The sequence below is a fragment of the Anabrus simplex genome, chromosome 1 (assembly GCF_040414725.1).
Source record: "Anabrus simplex isolate iqAnaSimp1 chromosome 1, ASM4041472v1, whole genome shotgun sequence".
Taxonomy (NCBI): Eukaryota; Metazoa; Arthropoda; class Insecta; order Orthoptera; family Tettigoniidae; genus Anabrus; species Anabrus simplex.
In genome coordinates, this window is record NC_090265.1 from 1,610,729,251 (window position 1) to 1,610,746,371 (window position 17,121).

General features: G+C 43.2%; 1 protein-coding gene across 1 annotated transcript in view; it reads right to left on the bottom strand.

Annotated features, from left to right (window-relative positions):
- The window catches only part of LOC136858589 (uncharacterized), a 332,089-nt gene extending 315,198 nt beyond the window's left edge, over positions 1 to 16,891 (bottom strand). The window contains exon 1 of the mRNA XM_068225628.1: positions 16,795 to 16,891. The gene's annotated coding sequence lies outside the window, so the exon portion shown is untranslated. The remainder of the gene's footprint in view (positions 1 to 16,794) is intronic.
- Positions 16,892 to 17,121: the final 230 nt, after the last annotated feature.

The window sequence follows — 17,121 nt, forward strand, 5'->3', positions numbered from 1 at the left end:
GATGGAAAATTTATTTGCCCACCAACGGGATTCGAACTGGCTAACCACGGTGTCAGACGTTGAAAATCTGACGCCTTAATGATCATGGCCACCAGGTTGGCATTAATAAGACAATTTATTATTATTATTATTATTATTATTATTATTATTATTATTATTAATGTTATTTGCTTTACGTCCCACTAACTACTTTCTTACGGTTTTCGGAGACGCCGAGGTGCTGGAATTTAGTCCCGCGGGAGTTCTTTTACGTGCCAGTAAATCTACCGACACGAGGCTGACGTATTTCAGCACCTTCAAATACCACCGGACTGAGTCAGGATCGAACCTGCCAAGTTGGGATCAGAAGGATTATTATTATTATTATTATTATTATTATTATTATTATTATTATTATTATTATTATTATTATTATTATTATTATTATTTATTAATTAATTAATGTTATCTGCTTTACTTCCCACCAACTACTTTTACGGTCTTCGGAGACGCCGAGGTGCCGGAATTTAGTCCCACAGGAGTTATTTTAAGTGCCAGTAAATCTACCGACACGTGGCTGTCGTATTTGAACACCTTCAAATACCACCGGACTGAGCCAGGATCGAACCTGCCAAGTTGGGGTTAGAAAGCCAACGCCTTAACCGCCTGAGCCACTCAGCCCGGCTATTATTATTATTATTATTATTATTATTATTATTATTATTATTATTATTATTATTATTATTATTATTATCATTATTTCAGACTCGTTGGCTGAATAGTCAACGTACTGGCCTTCGATTCAGAGGGTCCCGGGTTCGATTCCCGGCCGGCTTGGGGATTTTAACCTTCATTGGTTAATTCCAGTGGCCCGGGGGCTAGGTGTTTGTGCTGTTCCCAACATCCCTGCAACTCACACACCACACATAACACTATCCTCCACCAGTTATCTACAATTGGCAGGTGCCGCCCACCCTTATCGGAGGGTCTGCCTTACAAGGGCTGCACTCGGCTAGAAATAGCCACACGAAATTATTATTATTATTATTATTATTATTATTTGTTTTACGTCCCACTAACTACTTTTCTACGGTTTTCGGAGACGCCGAGGTGCTGGAATTTAGTCCCGCAGGAGTTATTTTACGTGCCAGTAAATCTACCGACACGAGGCTGACGTATTTGAGCACCTTCAAATACCACCGGGCTGAGCTGGGATCGAACGTGCCAAGTTGGGGTCAGAAGGATTATTATTATTATTATTATTATTATTATTATTATTATTATTATTATTATTATTATTATTATTATTATTACAGCTTTACGTCTCACAATCTAATAATAACTAAGTGCCTGATCCAAAGGTGGACGTTGGTTCCATGGTCATCGCCCCTAACTACCCTAGAGGCCAATGGCCAGGTATCCTCAACCAACAACAGGTGCGCTACATATCCAAGCGAAGTCTATGCTCAACGTTGCTTACCTTCAGATATATCGGGATTTGGTGTTTCAACATTAGACTCCCGCTAACTACTTTTACGGTTTCTGGAGACTTTGAGACGCCGGAAATTTGTTCCACAGGAGTTCTTTTACGTGCCGATAAATCTTCCAAAATGAGACTGGTTTATTTGAGCACTTTCAAATAGCACCGCACCGAGTCGGGATCAAACTCGTCAGCTTGGACTCAGAATACCAGCGCTCTGTCGTCTGAGCCAGTTAGCCCGGCAATGTCATGGCTTGATTGTAACATAAGTTTAGGTATTTCATCACCCGATTAATCATTTACGAGTAGATTACAATATCAGGTAGATAATTTGATACACAAATGATAAGGAGACAAATCTTTCTTTACTCTATGTTTGTGGAATAGATGATTTTATTGGATTGACTGCATTCAAATTCGTAGCCGAATGCATTACCTTATCCTGCATTATTCGGAGATTCGGGCTTTATATCTCCTCTATAGATGGGGTAGTAGATTACATTCATGGTATCCCTTCCTGTCGCCGGCCCCGTGGTGTAGGGGTAGCGTGCCTGCCTCTCGCCCGGAGGCCCCGGGTTCGATTCCCGGCGAGGTCGGGGATTTTTCTCTCGACCTGAGGGCTGGTTCGAGGTCAACTCAGTCTACGTGATTAGAATTGAGGAGCTATCTGACGGTGAGATGGCGGCCCCGGTCTCGAAAGTCCAGAATAACGACCGAGAGGATGTGTCGTGCTGACCACACGACACCTCGTAATCTGCAGGCCTTCGGGATGAGCAGCGGTCGCTGGGCAGGCCAAAGTCCTTTCAAGGGCGTTAAGTGCCGTGGGGGTCCCTTCCTGTCATAAGAGGTGACTAAAACTGGCGACTCTCAACTTCGGAGTGTAAGTTAGTGACCTCGGGATCCCTAGTTGAGTCTGGAATTCCTTCAACTTACATGTGCGAGCCTTCACGCTTTCATGTTTCCTATCCGACCTCCCGTAGTCAACTCTTGTTGTCTCGACCCCGACGATATTAGGTTTGCCTTTCTCCTTCTTTTGCTGACACTTCGATGTGCCAGAAGTCTTCCATTTTTATTCTGATAGTCTTGAAACGAATTTTTATTATTTTTGTTAGTGGTTTAACGTCGCACTAACACATCAGAGGTTTTGGGTGACGAAAGGATTGGAAAGGTAGTGACCATGGCCTTAATTAAGGAATAGTCCCAGTATTTGCCTCGTATAAAAATGCAAAACCATAGAAAACCATTTTCAGGGCTGCCGACGGTGGGATTGGAACCCATCATCTCCCAAATACAACCTCACAGCTACGCGTCCCTAACCGCGCGACCAACTCGCTCGGTACGGAATTGTTGTCTAGTTGTATTTTCCCTTAAAAATGTGATCACAATAACCATGGCGCATATTGGCCAGTAAGACTTTGGCCAGCTAAGAAGGCTGCTGCTGCCCATCCAGGTAAAATGAAATGAAATAGCGTATGGCTTTTAGTGCCGGGAGTGTCCGAGGACATGTTCGGTTCGCCAGGTGCAGGTCTTTCGATTTTACTCCCGTAGGCGACCTGCGCGTCGTGATGAAGATGAAATGATGATGAAGACGACACATACACCCAGCCCTTGTGCCAGCGGAATTAACCAATGATGGTTAAAATTCCCGACCCTACCGGGAATCGAACCCGGGACCCCTGTGGCCAAAGGCCAGCACGCTAACCATCTAGCCATGGAGCCGGACCCCATCCAGGTGACTTGCAGGTACTAGATTATATCCTCAGCCTATTGCTTAGCTTCCATGGCAGGGTCCATTGTTTCTCGTATCAGCCACTTCCTTAGTTAGTCTCACGAGGATGAGTAAAAGCCATTCCAATGTTCAGCCCAGAACTGAAATCCTTGGACTGACCAGGTATCGAACCTTTAGCTTCCAATTAAGAAGCAGGCATCCTACCTATACACCACGGGGCTGGCTCCAGTTGGTCGAACACAATGTGTTGTATAAACAAGAAGTAAAAGCACATGAACTGAAATAAAATACGAAGATAAACACAGAATTACATGTTTCGTCCATTCAAGTGGGCTTCTTCAGGGTTCTCATAAAAACTACATATTAAGTACGGTATATCCAGTTATGGTATGTAGATGTGTTTATGATTGTGAAGTTCTCATTATGCTGGAAAAGAAATCACATTAAATGGTTTAAATTACAAATATGCTTGCGAGTGCTGTAAGTGGTTATTACAAGGGAACTGTCTCCCATGAGAAAGTACTTGCGTCGGCACGCGCGAAAGATTCACAGCACTTGCTAGCGGCAACGCAGTAAGATCAGCGTTCTCCTCCAACTCTGATAAACTGTAATTAACAAACAGTAGAAATGTAGTGGATTTTACTTCTTGGTTTGTCTTCTCCTTATCGTTGATCCAGCCATCTCTCTGCGTTTTTCCATTGAAGAAACACTCGCCCTGCATATTACACATTAAAGACAATTTAATATATCTAACATCGTCTTTGCCTACCCATATTTCCAAGTTCTGTTCCTTCCCAAAATGATGCAGTGAATGAACAGAATGGGCCAAACAGAGACGAAGTTCACACCAGCACCACGTCGCAGCATGCCCATTTAATACCGAAACCGACCTTAGGTGCATAACTACCAGGTGTTCATAAACGAATTACGCAAACCCCACAACTCGCTTCCCTAATCGCTCTGACACGTAGTACTACACCAATGTTCGTTTCAAGACATAAATAGTGCACTAAAATTCATAATGATCCATATATCCCGTGGGAGACAGGTCTCTTCTTAGGAACTGAGAATGGTTTGAGGAGGGAGAGGCAAACAACGGAATAATGGTTGACATCTACCAGAAATTAGGTTATATCTGCATTGAGGAAAATGAAGAATGGAAAAACTGTGAGAGCAGACTAAATACCAGTGGAGGTGCATGGGTATAGGGGTGGGGGGTGGGTCGATGTACTGTGGGATTTAGTGAAGAAAATGAATCAATAAGAAGGGATACCGGAGGAGTGGAGGAGTATATTAATGCCAATCTACAAAGGAAAGGGTGAGGTGCAAGACTGCTGGAATTACAGAGGTGCCAGGCTGATGGCACACACAATGAAACTCCGGGAAAGGATAACTGATGTAAGGATATGGTGAGAAATACACGTAGGGGGTAGCAGTTAACTATGCCTATGAAAGGGACAACTGACCCGATATTTGTCCTTAGACGACTGACAGAGAAGCACAACGAGATGCAAGTGGAGCTGCACATGATAATCTTTAGCCTACAGAGGGCATGCCCTCACTTGACCTGCCTTTTCGCTCCCTTGTACATTCTATTCTCTAGTGTCTCACATACTTTTGCGGCACGCTCCTCTTTCTCATGCACTTCCATTCCTCTTTTTTTTTTTTTTTTTTTTTTTTGCTATTTGCTTTACGTCGCACCGACACAGATATGTCTTACGGCGACGATAGGATAGGAAAGGCCTAGGAATTGGAAGAAAGCGGCCGTGGCCTTAATTAAGGTACAGCCCCGGCACTTGCCTCCCATTTTCACACTAATTCCATTCCTCTTGTCTGGCCACTCTACCCTATCGCTCCAAGGAGCACGATGTTTGCCGACGACGTAATATAGCGCGAGACGACCAGAGAGAGTCTTGAAAAGACTCTGGAAGAGCGGAGAAAGGTGCTGGACGAAAATTATCCGAGTGAAGACTGAATACATGTCGACAGGGAGTGTAGAGAATACGCTCATAAAACTCCAGGATGAAAAGCTAGCTTCGGTGAAAAGGTTCAAGTATATTGTGTCGGTCGTCAAGGGTTATGGAGGACTGAGTAAAGAAGTACACCATAGAATAGAGGCGGTTGGATGAACTGGAGAAAGGTGAGTGGAGTCCTGTGTGACAAAAAGGTGAACTGTAAGATGAAAGGAAAGTTAAGTGAGACAGTAGTAATATAGCCAATGCTTCACGGCGCCAAAAACTGGCCGATAATCAAGACTCGGGAGAAAACGTAGTGGAGATGAAGAGATTGAGATGGATGAGCCGAGTAACCGGGAAATACGGAATAAGAAACGACCATATTAGGTGGACGGTCATGGTAGGACCGGTCGGAAAGAAGGTCTGAGATGGTCTGGACATGCGAAGAGGATGAGTGAAGAGTACATCTGAGTGCCTTACTACATTCAACGTAGGTAAATACCGAAATAGTACTTTTTTCCTGGTTCCGGTTCATCTATCTGTCTCACTCCTACGCCCTAATAATAATAGTTACCTTCTGTTAGACCACATTATAATATACGTTACCAGTACGTTCTACATGAGCCAAATACATCATATGCCCCCAATATGAGTATTCACCAGTAACGGGACAACAACCTTCTCTTCTTGCTGTACGCTGTACTCTTCAAGTTTGTGAGCTTAGTTGAAATGCTCCATCTCACTAGTGTTAGAACTGTCAAACGTATTGTACTCTATACCAAGCGACAGTCGCCCTCATTCACTTACTGCACCATCACCTTTGCAAAAACGTGTATGCGACAGGTATTTGCACAATGCTGCAGACTCTCATACGGTTATGTAGAAAGTCCTTTCTTTCTTAATCTATTTAGCCTCAAGGATCGGCTTTTCCCTCGGACTCAGCGAGGGATCCCACCTCTACCACTTCAATGACAGTGTCCTGGAGCGTGAGACTTTGAGTCGGTGGATACAACTGGGGAGGAGGACCAGTACCTCGCCCAGGCGACCTCACCTGCTATGCTGAACAGGGGCCTTCTGGAGGGACGGGAAGATTGGAAGGGATAGGCAAGGGAGAGGGAAGTAAGCGGCCGTGGCCTTAAGTTACGTCCCATCCCGGCATTTGCCTGGAAGAGAAGTGGGAAACCACACGGAAGACCATTTCGAGGATGGCTGAGTCTGGAATCGAGCCCACCTCTACTCAGTTGACCTTCCGAGGCTGATTGGATCTCGTTCCATCATCATCATCGCGATCACGCCTATTTTTATTACGACAGGGGAACTTCTCAACTCTAACTTCAGTACCCTGCCGTCCTAACCAGCATAATTAGGCCAGACACCAAAAGGAAGTCGCCCTCCCCATAATGCCTAACTTCATCCTCAAAGGCGTTGATCTCAGGGAAACAGGTGAATCAATCCTTCGCTCTCTCCGTAACAGCGGCGTTCCAGCTACTAACGCCTCCAGGATACTGGAAAACAACCTACCTCCTGACGAATTCCTGGTACAACTAGCCACGCCTAACGACGTCCGGCAGGCGCTGATATATGGAATATACATCTATGGACGGCAATTCTTCACGGATCCCTGCCCAAAACATCTGGAAATGGAATTTGAACTGAAACCGGGAACCCAGCCGCCTCCTTACACTCCTCCTCCACCAACACCGAAACCTTGCACCCAGCCACTTCTCTACATCCCGCCACAACAGCTCCCTTCCTATACACATACAACTCCAACTACAACTATTACCACCACCACCGCTACCTATCTAACCCCCACCTCCGTCAAAACCCCCACAACCACCACAGTCCAGACCCATACCTCCCCTATAATGATGTCTCCCATCAGCTCACCCAACCCAACAGCTCGGCCACCCACACCCGCCAAGGAAGCATCTGCACCTGAAACAGCAAGACCAGTAACACCACCACCACCGCCCGAATCCAACAGAACATCACCACCATCGGAATGCAACCCCAGCTGCGTCGTGAGGGGCGTAAATCCAGGAATCCCGATCAACATCATCAGCCAAGAACTGCGCCTCGCCGGACGTCACATCAAACGAGCCTCAAGGATCCACAACGAAGCCGGAGCCCACCTTCATGCTGCGACTCCAGCTCCCAACAACCGAGGGCGTTCAACGATTAATCCAACAGGGGGTCAAACTCTTCGGCCGCCACCATAGAGTGGAGCCATCCCGATCCCCCCCGCAACCCTACTCCCGCTCCAACCCCTTTCGCAACCGCACCCGGCTTCCCAACCTACAATCCCTCCCTAGGAACCTCCACAACCGCTCCTACCTCCTACAGGTACTCCTCATCTCCTTACTAAACTTCTCTTCCCTTTACCAACAAACCCTCAACCTCCTCTTCCCAAACTCCCAACAGTAAACATCTATAATTGTAATGTACCAAATGTAATGTATAACCAATGTAAGACGAATTGTAAACCATGTAATTCAAATACAATAAAAAGCAAAAGAGCAGACACTGCACCCTTAGCCAAGAGGCCAAACCCCCCCACATCACCAAAAATCAAAGCTTCTTCCCTTTCATCATCAAACCACACCAAATCCCCAAACCCCGCCAAATCTCCTGGCCAGAGAGAAGGCGTAACCTTCTAGGTGGCCCGCCCCTTCCCTTCCGGAAGGGGAATGAAAACATTCCCTTGCTCATCATCATCTGTTTACCCTCCAGGTTCGGTTTTTCCCTCGGACTTAGCGAGGGATCCCACCTCTACCGCCTCAAGGGCAGTGTTCTGGAGCTTCAGACTCTTGGTCGGGGATACAACTGGGGAATATGACCAGTACCTCGCCCAGGCGGCCTCACCTGCTATGCTGAACAGGGGCCTTGTGGAGGGATGGGAAGATTGGAAGGGATAGGCAAGGAAGAGAGAAGGAAGCGGCCGTGGCCTTAAGTTAGGTACCATCCCGGCATTTGCCTGGAGGAGAAGTGGGAAACCACGGAAAACCACTTCCGGGATGGCTGAGGTGGGAATCGAACCCACCTCTACTCAGCTGACCTCCCGAGGCTGAGTGGACCCCGTTCCAGTCCTCGTTCCACTCTTCAAATTTTGTGGCAGAGCGGGGAATCGAACTTGGGCCTAAGGGAGTGGCAGCTGATCACGCTAATCACTACACCACAAAGGCGGACATATGTAAAAAGTACGTCCCAATTATAAGCTTTCAGTAGCGTGTGAAATGAACGTTAAAAGCGATGACATACTGATAGAAGACGTGTGTGCATTTGTGAAGCGGAAGTAGTTGTCCATCTAGTACGCTTTCCGGTAAATAATCGGGTGGAGCCGCCGTGGTGTCATAGCTTAAATGAGGTGCTGTTTCGATAACTGTGGGTGGTAGATGGGTTCGAATCCAACTTAATCCTGATAATTTCATTCGCATTTTATACTTCGTTAATCGTCCGCAAAGCCGATGTATCCGAAATACTTTAACGCCGTGGATTATTTATTTATTTATTTATTTATTTATTTATTTATTTATTTATTTATTTATTTATTTATTTATTAGTTGTCGTCTGTATGGAAACCTTTCGTGGTACAGGCACTGTGCTTCCTGTGCGTTCTGTTTTGATTCACCGTAGATTAGGAGCATGTATTATACGCGAAGCTTTTCTTGAGCCCGATTTTTACGGGGTGAGGAGTAAGGAGGGAGCGCTGCCGGTTCCGGTTATACTGTCAACTGGATGGAAATGAAATCTGAATTGAATCGATAATATGATCGATATGAATTTTCTAAACATTTATTATCTTACGTCAACAACTGTGTCACACATACATTATTTAACATTATATAACATTTCTCGATGCGAATCTTGTTACTAGCATGAATTATATAGTTTGGCTTTGCTGTGTAAACAACGACAGGACTAGTTCGTAAAGAGTACGCCAGATGTCGCCCGAGGTCTACCGATTCAGCACTAGGGAGCTCAGGGCTCAAGAAAAGGTTCGCATATAGTACACATACTCATGACCATCACTGCTAGGCTACACCAAGTGTCAGGCCAGTGCACAGTGAACATACATGCTGCATGCTTTTGGTCGAATGTGGAACGAATGGCCTTGTATTTGATACTCAAGTCTTAAAATGTGATTACTGTAAGAATATTTAGCGTTCATGGGATTCGAACCCATATTCCTCGGGCACATGCGTCAGCACGTCTGTGCTTAGTTCATAGCACCACAATGACTGTTGCCTCAATCTTATCGTAAAGCATACTTGGTGTAAAACTACTTCCCATTTTTACAAACTCGCACACGTTTCCCATCAGTATGCCATCGCTTTTAGCGTTCATTTCATATCCAATCGAAAGCTTATAATTTGCATATACCTTTTGCATAATCGTATGCCAGTTTGATGCATCGTGTAAATACCTGCCGCATACAAGTTTTTGCAAAAGTCTTAGTAATAATGCTATTTGCTTTACGTCCCACTAACTACTTTTACGGTTTTCGGAGACGCTGAGGTGCCGGAATTTTGTGCTGCAAGAGTTCTTATACGTTCCAGTAAATCTACCGACACGAGGCTGGCGTATTTGAGCACCTTCAAATACCACCGGACTGAGCCAGGATCGAAACTGCCAAGTTGGGGTCAGAATGCTCCACTCAACCCGGCAACAAATGTTTTGCTGTGATGACGTAGTACCGGTAAGTACTTTAAAGGCGACTATAGCTTGGTATCCGGCAAAGGAGAATCGACCTTCACACCACGGATGTTCGTTCGGATGCCTAACAACAGAAAAGGTCAGGCGCAGCGGACTCACCCGGAACGCTAAGATGCCAGGCTTAGACCTATCGTACGCAGCACTTAATGAAGCGGAAGCGAACGAAGCATTTCAACACTGTCAGATGCTATCTAGGCCTACTGTCAGTCGGGATCAAATTCGTTGATTTGGGAACAGAAGGAGAATGACCAACCGAGTGCGCCACTGAGGTCGTCAGACATATGACGTTAGCTAAATTCGAGTATTTGCAATTTTTACTCGAGAGGAAAGACGTCCAGTAAGCTATTGAAGTGAGTCATAATTGTGGGTTTAACCAACTTTTCTCCTTTCCGTTATCAATTGCTGTCATAAAGATAAAAGAACGTTCTTATCTCTCACAGCATAATCTTTAAGTTCATCATCCCAAAGAATTAGGGCAGAAGTACTGTCACGGTCGGCAGATGCAGAGTGGGTCGGCCTACAGGTGGCCACGGCTGGTCCATGGTTCGACCTCTCTGCATTCGGGAGACGGAGAGGGGCTGGTCCCCACCGTCGGCTGTCCTCAGAATGGAATTTTGTGGTTTCCCATCCTCCTGCACTAAGACGAATGGGGGGGACATTTCTTAGTACACATCACGGCCGCCAATCCTCTCACCTTCTCCGAACATATCCTTCACCGTAACCTCATCTCTATGGCCTGAGAGACGGCGTTACGGTCTAGGAGGCTCTGAAGGAGACGGAATGAAAACATTTTCCTAGTATTATTTAATTTATTTTCCGGGTTGAACCGTGTAGTAGTACTAGTAGTAGTACTGTCACCCGCCATGTCATCACACGGCTTTACATTTTTTTCTTAGCATCGTTAACAGTTTATCTTACTCTGGGAATTTCAATGGAAATGTAGGGCATATTGTAACTCATAAATGCCAACTTTTCTAAGACGGAAATGCTGTCACTAGAAAAAGTATATCATTGAAGAGATACACAGGACTGAAAGAAACTTTGTTGACAAACTCTCAGAGGTTGTGCTGGGATGTTGGCTTCGTTTTTGATAACTTATAAGAAACCCATGATTTCAAAATAATATCCGCATCCGCACTTCCTTCATCCGCACCCGCATCCGCATCCGAGAATGGTTATCCGCATCCACAAAATAGTTATCTGCGGATAATTTAAATATTAAGTAGAGTATATTACACCCAAGGTATTGAAACGGAGAGATCTGTTAACATAATACAATAGGCCTGACACCTGGCACCAGAACCCCTACAGTCACAGGTTTATGAGGAATTTTCTCTTGCAACACAACTACCGACGTACTGATCTTTGTTCCTTCCTTCCATTAACTGCGGGCAGGAACAAGTTAGGCTTAGGTCAGATTTACAACTTTATGGTTTCAAGGCTCTTTATGTATCACCATTCTCCCATACCACTGTCAAGGGTCATCTAACCACAAGCAAAAACACGAGTATACCTGAGTGAAAATCAATAAACGTCATTATTTATAAATCATCAGCAAAATTATCCGCACTGCCATACAGTTTGTATCCGCCAAGACACTAACTTCGTGGATATCCGCATCCGTGCTGGGCTCTACCCATGGTCTCTAGCAGCCAGGTCCATGGTCCATCGGATGGTATCTCGTACATATGAGTTAGATAGATTTCAGTTCATAGTTCTACAATCCAATAAATGGACTAAGAATACAATAATATCTTGATGCATTTTACAGTCTTTGAATATAACAATTTGAATGTCAAAACCTGTATAGAGCTCAGAAAAAATATTTCTAATTGACATAATCGAAACTAAAAGTCTTGAAAAACACTCTGAGAAGAAATCCAAAGTATATGGTATGCAACTTCTAAAGTAGAGTTCAGGAGATTTTTAGCCTCAATGGTCAGAAAATGTCAAGCTGTTCTAAAAAATATTGGATATCTTACAGAGTACTGGTATCATTCAGTGATTGAAATATTACAGTTATGAAATACCTAAGTTAAGCTGTTCTGAAAACATTTCGATATCTTACAGTGTAATAGTATCTTTCGGTGATAATATATCAAAATATTATAGTTATGAAATACGTACTGTAAGTTCATCTGCGGTTATTCAGACGGTTTTATGAAGTGCTTCTGTTATTTTGACCCGATAAAAAGACTTTGAGGTCTGCCTTTATACAAATGGTGTTCACAGTAAATATCAGCCTAAGTGCAATAGAAATCTGTCACAAAATTCCTTGTAGAGCGAAACTTTCTTATCTTGGAATAAGTAAAGTTAATTCTGATAACCATAAGGGTTTTTGAACCAACTTCCTGTCTTAATAGATACAGATACATTTTAGCTTGACATGAATTCTGTCCATATAATAATTGAAGCCTGATTACCCAGAACCTACTGCTGAGGTTATAAAGAAGTTTATTAGAACCACACCGCACTGCTCGGGATTTAATATTCGTGTTGAGACAAATATTAGAAAAACTCTAGCCTGTTCCTTATGGATCTGGATAAGTGCGCTTGACAAAATTCTCCGGACTGAAATAATGGAAAGTCGTAAAGAACTGGAAATTAAAAAAACATTTCATCTGAGCTGTGGATAGTTTTTTACTTATAAATTATATTTGAGGATTGTAAAATATGATATGACTATCGTATGACTGTATTCGTCGCAATTTTATTGGATGGCGTAACTATAGATTGACATTTAAGTGATTGAAACATGCAGTTGGCAGCAAAACCAGTACGAATATCATAATTAGATTTTACAGATAATTTAGTTTTACCTGCCAGATCAGAAATAAAATTAGAATAACACCCGATATACATACGAAAAGAAATCAAGAAATGAAGACCTTCAGCGATGTTGGTTAAACGTATACTTATTCTATAATAAGCAATTTTCATTCTTCAAGGTATTTTGCAAAATATTTGTATCGCACTTAGGCTACTAAAGCCAAAACTTCTATGAAATCAGATTAACATCCGAGTCTCTTAATATAGTGTCAACGAAAATAAAACAGCCCAAATAAACATGAACTTGACTATTATACAAATATAATATGGTACTATGTTGTTATATTATACTGGTACTTCATAGGGAACCTTCGTTTCAGAATAACTTGATTTCTTCTGACTTCTGCGGCTACGAAACACCTGAACTCTACTTCAGCGGCTGCAGAGTAAACTTTTTTTATTTTGCGAGTTTTTGTGCGAATGATCAATCATTTTATCAGCATTACTCCATAGGCCCCCTTTTTTGACAGCTTTTGAATTAAAGGACTCTAGCTGTCACTCTGAAGCAAGCCTTAACCTTGGCAGTAAGTCATCATCTCACACTTTTCTAAGTTTTCCTTTACATGTCTTATACTTCATAGCCGAGATTTTTCGCCTTGTTTGTCTGCACAGCTTAATCCGACGGGTTCACTCCTAACGACATCTCTTCATTAAGAACACTCTCCTGTCATTGTTTGTGCACGCTCGTATCAGCAGTCAATCCCACTACCTTCAAGTCTCCACCATGTAATGCGTAAGATATCAAGAATAATCCTAGTATTAGCCCTCAAATAGCAAAGTGACCTTGAAAACAGAGCAATATAAGGATAAATGTATTCTCCGAACGCACTTCCTTCTTACAGAATACCGATGATGCAGCAGCGAACTTACTGCATTGCTTCCTTAATTTGAGTTTTTCTCCATACTACCATCCCGGTAGGGCCCGCCTGGTGACCATGATCGCTAAGGCGCTAAGTCCATATGCCCTGACACCGTTCGAATCCCGTTGGTCAAAAAATTTTACCATCAGAACGTTGGCCGGCAGGTTAGTGTACCGTACCCGTCTTCAAAATATGCCGGACTCAGTCGGAAGAGCACGTGGTAATTGTTCGAGAATAAAATTGGCAAAGCAACAAATGTAACCTCCAAATGAGGTAAATACTATGGGTATATAGACAGGATTACGAGTACATAACTACGTGAATAAGAGAAAGAAATGGGGGCAAAATGGGTTTATTATCTAAAAGCATTACTAATATTCACACTACGCAAACCACAAAATCACAAAAGGAATTACACATAAAACCAAATGACCATCAAAACAATGAAAAACGTGCCGCGCATATTATGGATTGAATTTAAAATAAGCCAAGATTAATTACAAAAGCGGGTCACGGCCCGAATTTAAAACAAACACATGACGTTGGAGTGACTTGGGATGATTACATTACGAAATTGGATCGAGGCAAACTTCATTCTTACGTCCTAATCCCATAGGGATTCACTTGTAAAAACATCTTTAAATATCCGCGGTAGTAAGTTAATCACCCTAGTATTTGATCTAATATTTACATTTATACAACATCAATGAAATAAATTCATAATCAAGGCTAGTCCATTGCTTCTCTAACTTATACCTAACACAGACTCGCAAGTACGGCTGTCCGTACGCAAATTGAATGGCACAAACGCCACAACCCATCTTTAGTTTTCGAGCTAATTAAGAACAAAGTTACACAACGCTGGTATCGTTGACACACACTAACAAAGATAACATAAAATACAAATACCAGACCCATAAATCAAACCTTAAATATAGCAAAGAAAATCCAGAAAATGGCTGAAAGAAAAACACATACAAATGAGATAACTCGTATGGGATCCTGTAATATGAACACAAAAATTTATACACTTCTTCTTATCGTGGATTATTGGGATCACACCAATAAAATATAGGCATAGGGTTGTATCTCCACCGAACTCGCGGAGGCGTGTCTCTGACGTCCCTCTCCTTGTCCTCGGAACAGCTGTAACCTACTTAAACATCTCCCATATGTTCAATGGAATGCAGGGATACGGGTCGAAGCGAAACTAAGCTCTGAGGGCGACCTTCACAAAAACACAGAGCTGGCTGGTTCATTCAACTACACTCGAGGGGGCTAACGTTATCCTGCAAGACTTTCACTACTGAAGACTTGTTTCCCTTCTCAAAACTTCGCAGTTAAACCACTGCTATTCCATAAAATAACCCGCGGTCTCAATTCTCTATAACAAACAATTTCACGTCAATAAGGCCTCTAGCCTCTTTCATTTGAATACACGCATCATCATTCAAAATTCTAAGACCAATTCAGGTCATTCAATTGGCAGTATGCGGGTTCATATCTTCCTCTAGTCATAAATATGGGCTCACCTAGCCTCCTCTAAATGACGCGGTCTTGCTCCCCTTTAATTATTCATATCTATATCCAGGCTCCTCGAGCCTTCTTCTGACCAGCCCTAGGGTTCGAAACCACCTTATAAATTTGTGCTCATCTGGCTTCCTACACATCAGAGTCCGTAGTTCGTTCTTCCCGTACGACCTGCCCCCATTGCATAATTAAAGGACTCTAACTAGAAAACGATGCGAGTTTTCTAAGGATCTGCTTCATAATTACGCCTGAAAAACCCATGCATTACAAAAAATATGCACTACTGCAGTAAACATAAATTCCCATAGGAATTCTAGTGGCGTGCAACCTATAAAAACAGTGACCATGTCCTTCATCTCTAATCACACACAATGGAATACACTGAAAAAGAAATATACACACTCTTAGCTACTCTAAATAATCCTTTATACCCATCTAACTAACTTAAAATGATAAAAAGATAAATTTGAACATGCAGACAGCTCTGGACAGCATTTACTTTACGAGAAATAACACAAATCAGTTCTGCCTCAAGAGATGAAGAAAACTGAACAAAAGCCTCCTTGGATCCAAAGAATTGGCTCTAGAGTATGGGACCCTCACCAGGATTACTTGATTTGAGAACTGGAAAAGATCCAAAAGAAAGCAGCACGATTTGTTCTGGGTGATTTCCGACAAAAGAGTAGTATCACGAAAATTTTGCAAATTTAGGCTGGGAAGATGAGCGGAATGTTCCGAGCTGTCAGTGGAGAGAAGGCTTGGAGTGATATTAGTAGATGAATAAGCTTGAGTGGAGTTTTTTTTCCTAGTTGCTTTACGTCGCACCGACACAGATAGGTCTTATGGCGACGATGGGATAGGAAAGGCCTAGGAGTTGGAAGGAAGCGGCCGTAGCCTTAATTAAGGTACAGCATTTGCCTGGTGTGAAAATGGGAAACCATGGAAAACCATATTCAGGGCTGCCGACAGTGGGATTCGAACCCACTATCTCCCGGATGCAGGCTCACAGCCGCGTACCCCTGACCGCACGGCCAACTCGCACGGTGTTTTAAAATTAGGAAATAATTTGAAGACAAAGTTGAAGCTGTAGAGGACAAATTGGAGAAAATACCCCTTTATAGGATGAGGAATTTATTTGATAAATGTCCACCTTCTTTTATTTCATTTAAGGAAGTCTTGGTAAACAACCGACAACCCTAAATGCAAATCATTGGCGATTGATTGATTGATTGATTGATTGATTGATTGATTGATTGATTGATTGATTGATTGATTGATTGATTGATTGATTGATTGATTGATTCCGTTAACTTGTCGATATTTGTCAGTCAGGTACCATAGTCTTATTACGTGGAGATACCTCCCCATGACGTAGTGGTAGCCTGCGCATGTCTTACACGGAGGCTTCCCAGTCAACCCAGTAACCTTTATTCTAGACTGGTGGATTCCATTCAACATCGTGAGGGTAACTGAGGAGCTGTCTGATACGAGAAGTAGAGGCTAAGAATGTTGTCACCCTGACCACGTGATACTCCACTATCTGCAGGTTATCTGGCTGGGGAGGCCAAGGCTCTAAATAAGCTCTAACTAAGCTGTTGCCCCACGAGTTGGTTTGTTTCTCTGTATCGTGGAAAGAACACAATATTTCAGATGTCTTCATTAAACTGGAAACTCACTCGGTCGCTGATCTTAAGGTTTGTCTTCTTTATGACTCACCTAAACATTGTACACATGATTCTGTGAGGCAGTTGTAGGCCAGCCAAAAGTTGTAGGACGTACGGTAGTCCAAATATTGTCTGAAGGCGTTGGAATGTATGTTTAACGGACCACACAGAGTGCTTACTACTGACAGAAAGATGTCTTTCTTCCGCCCGCGCACTCGTAAAAGGCTTTGTCATAGGCTGCCAGTTGAGTAGCTGTCGTACGTGTCACTGAGGTTTGTGTTGGTTGTGTCTATGACTTTCTTCAGTCAAAGCCGAACTAATGTACCGCACTCTCTCAGGCATTCAAAACAGCGTCAGTCGTTCTCTACCTCCCTGTTCT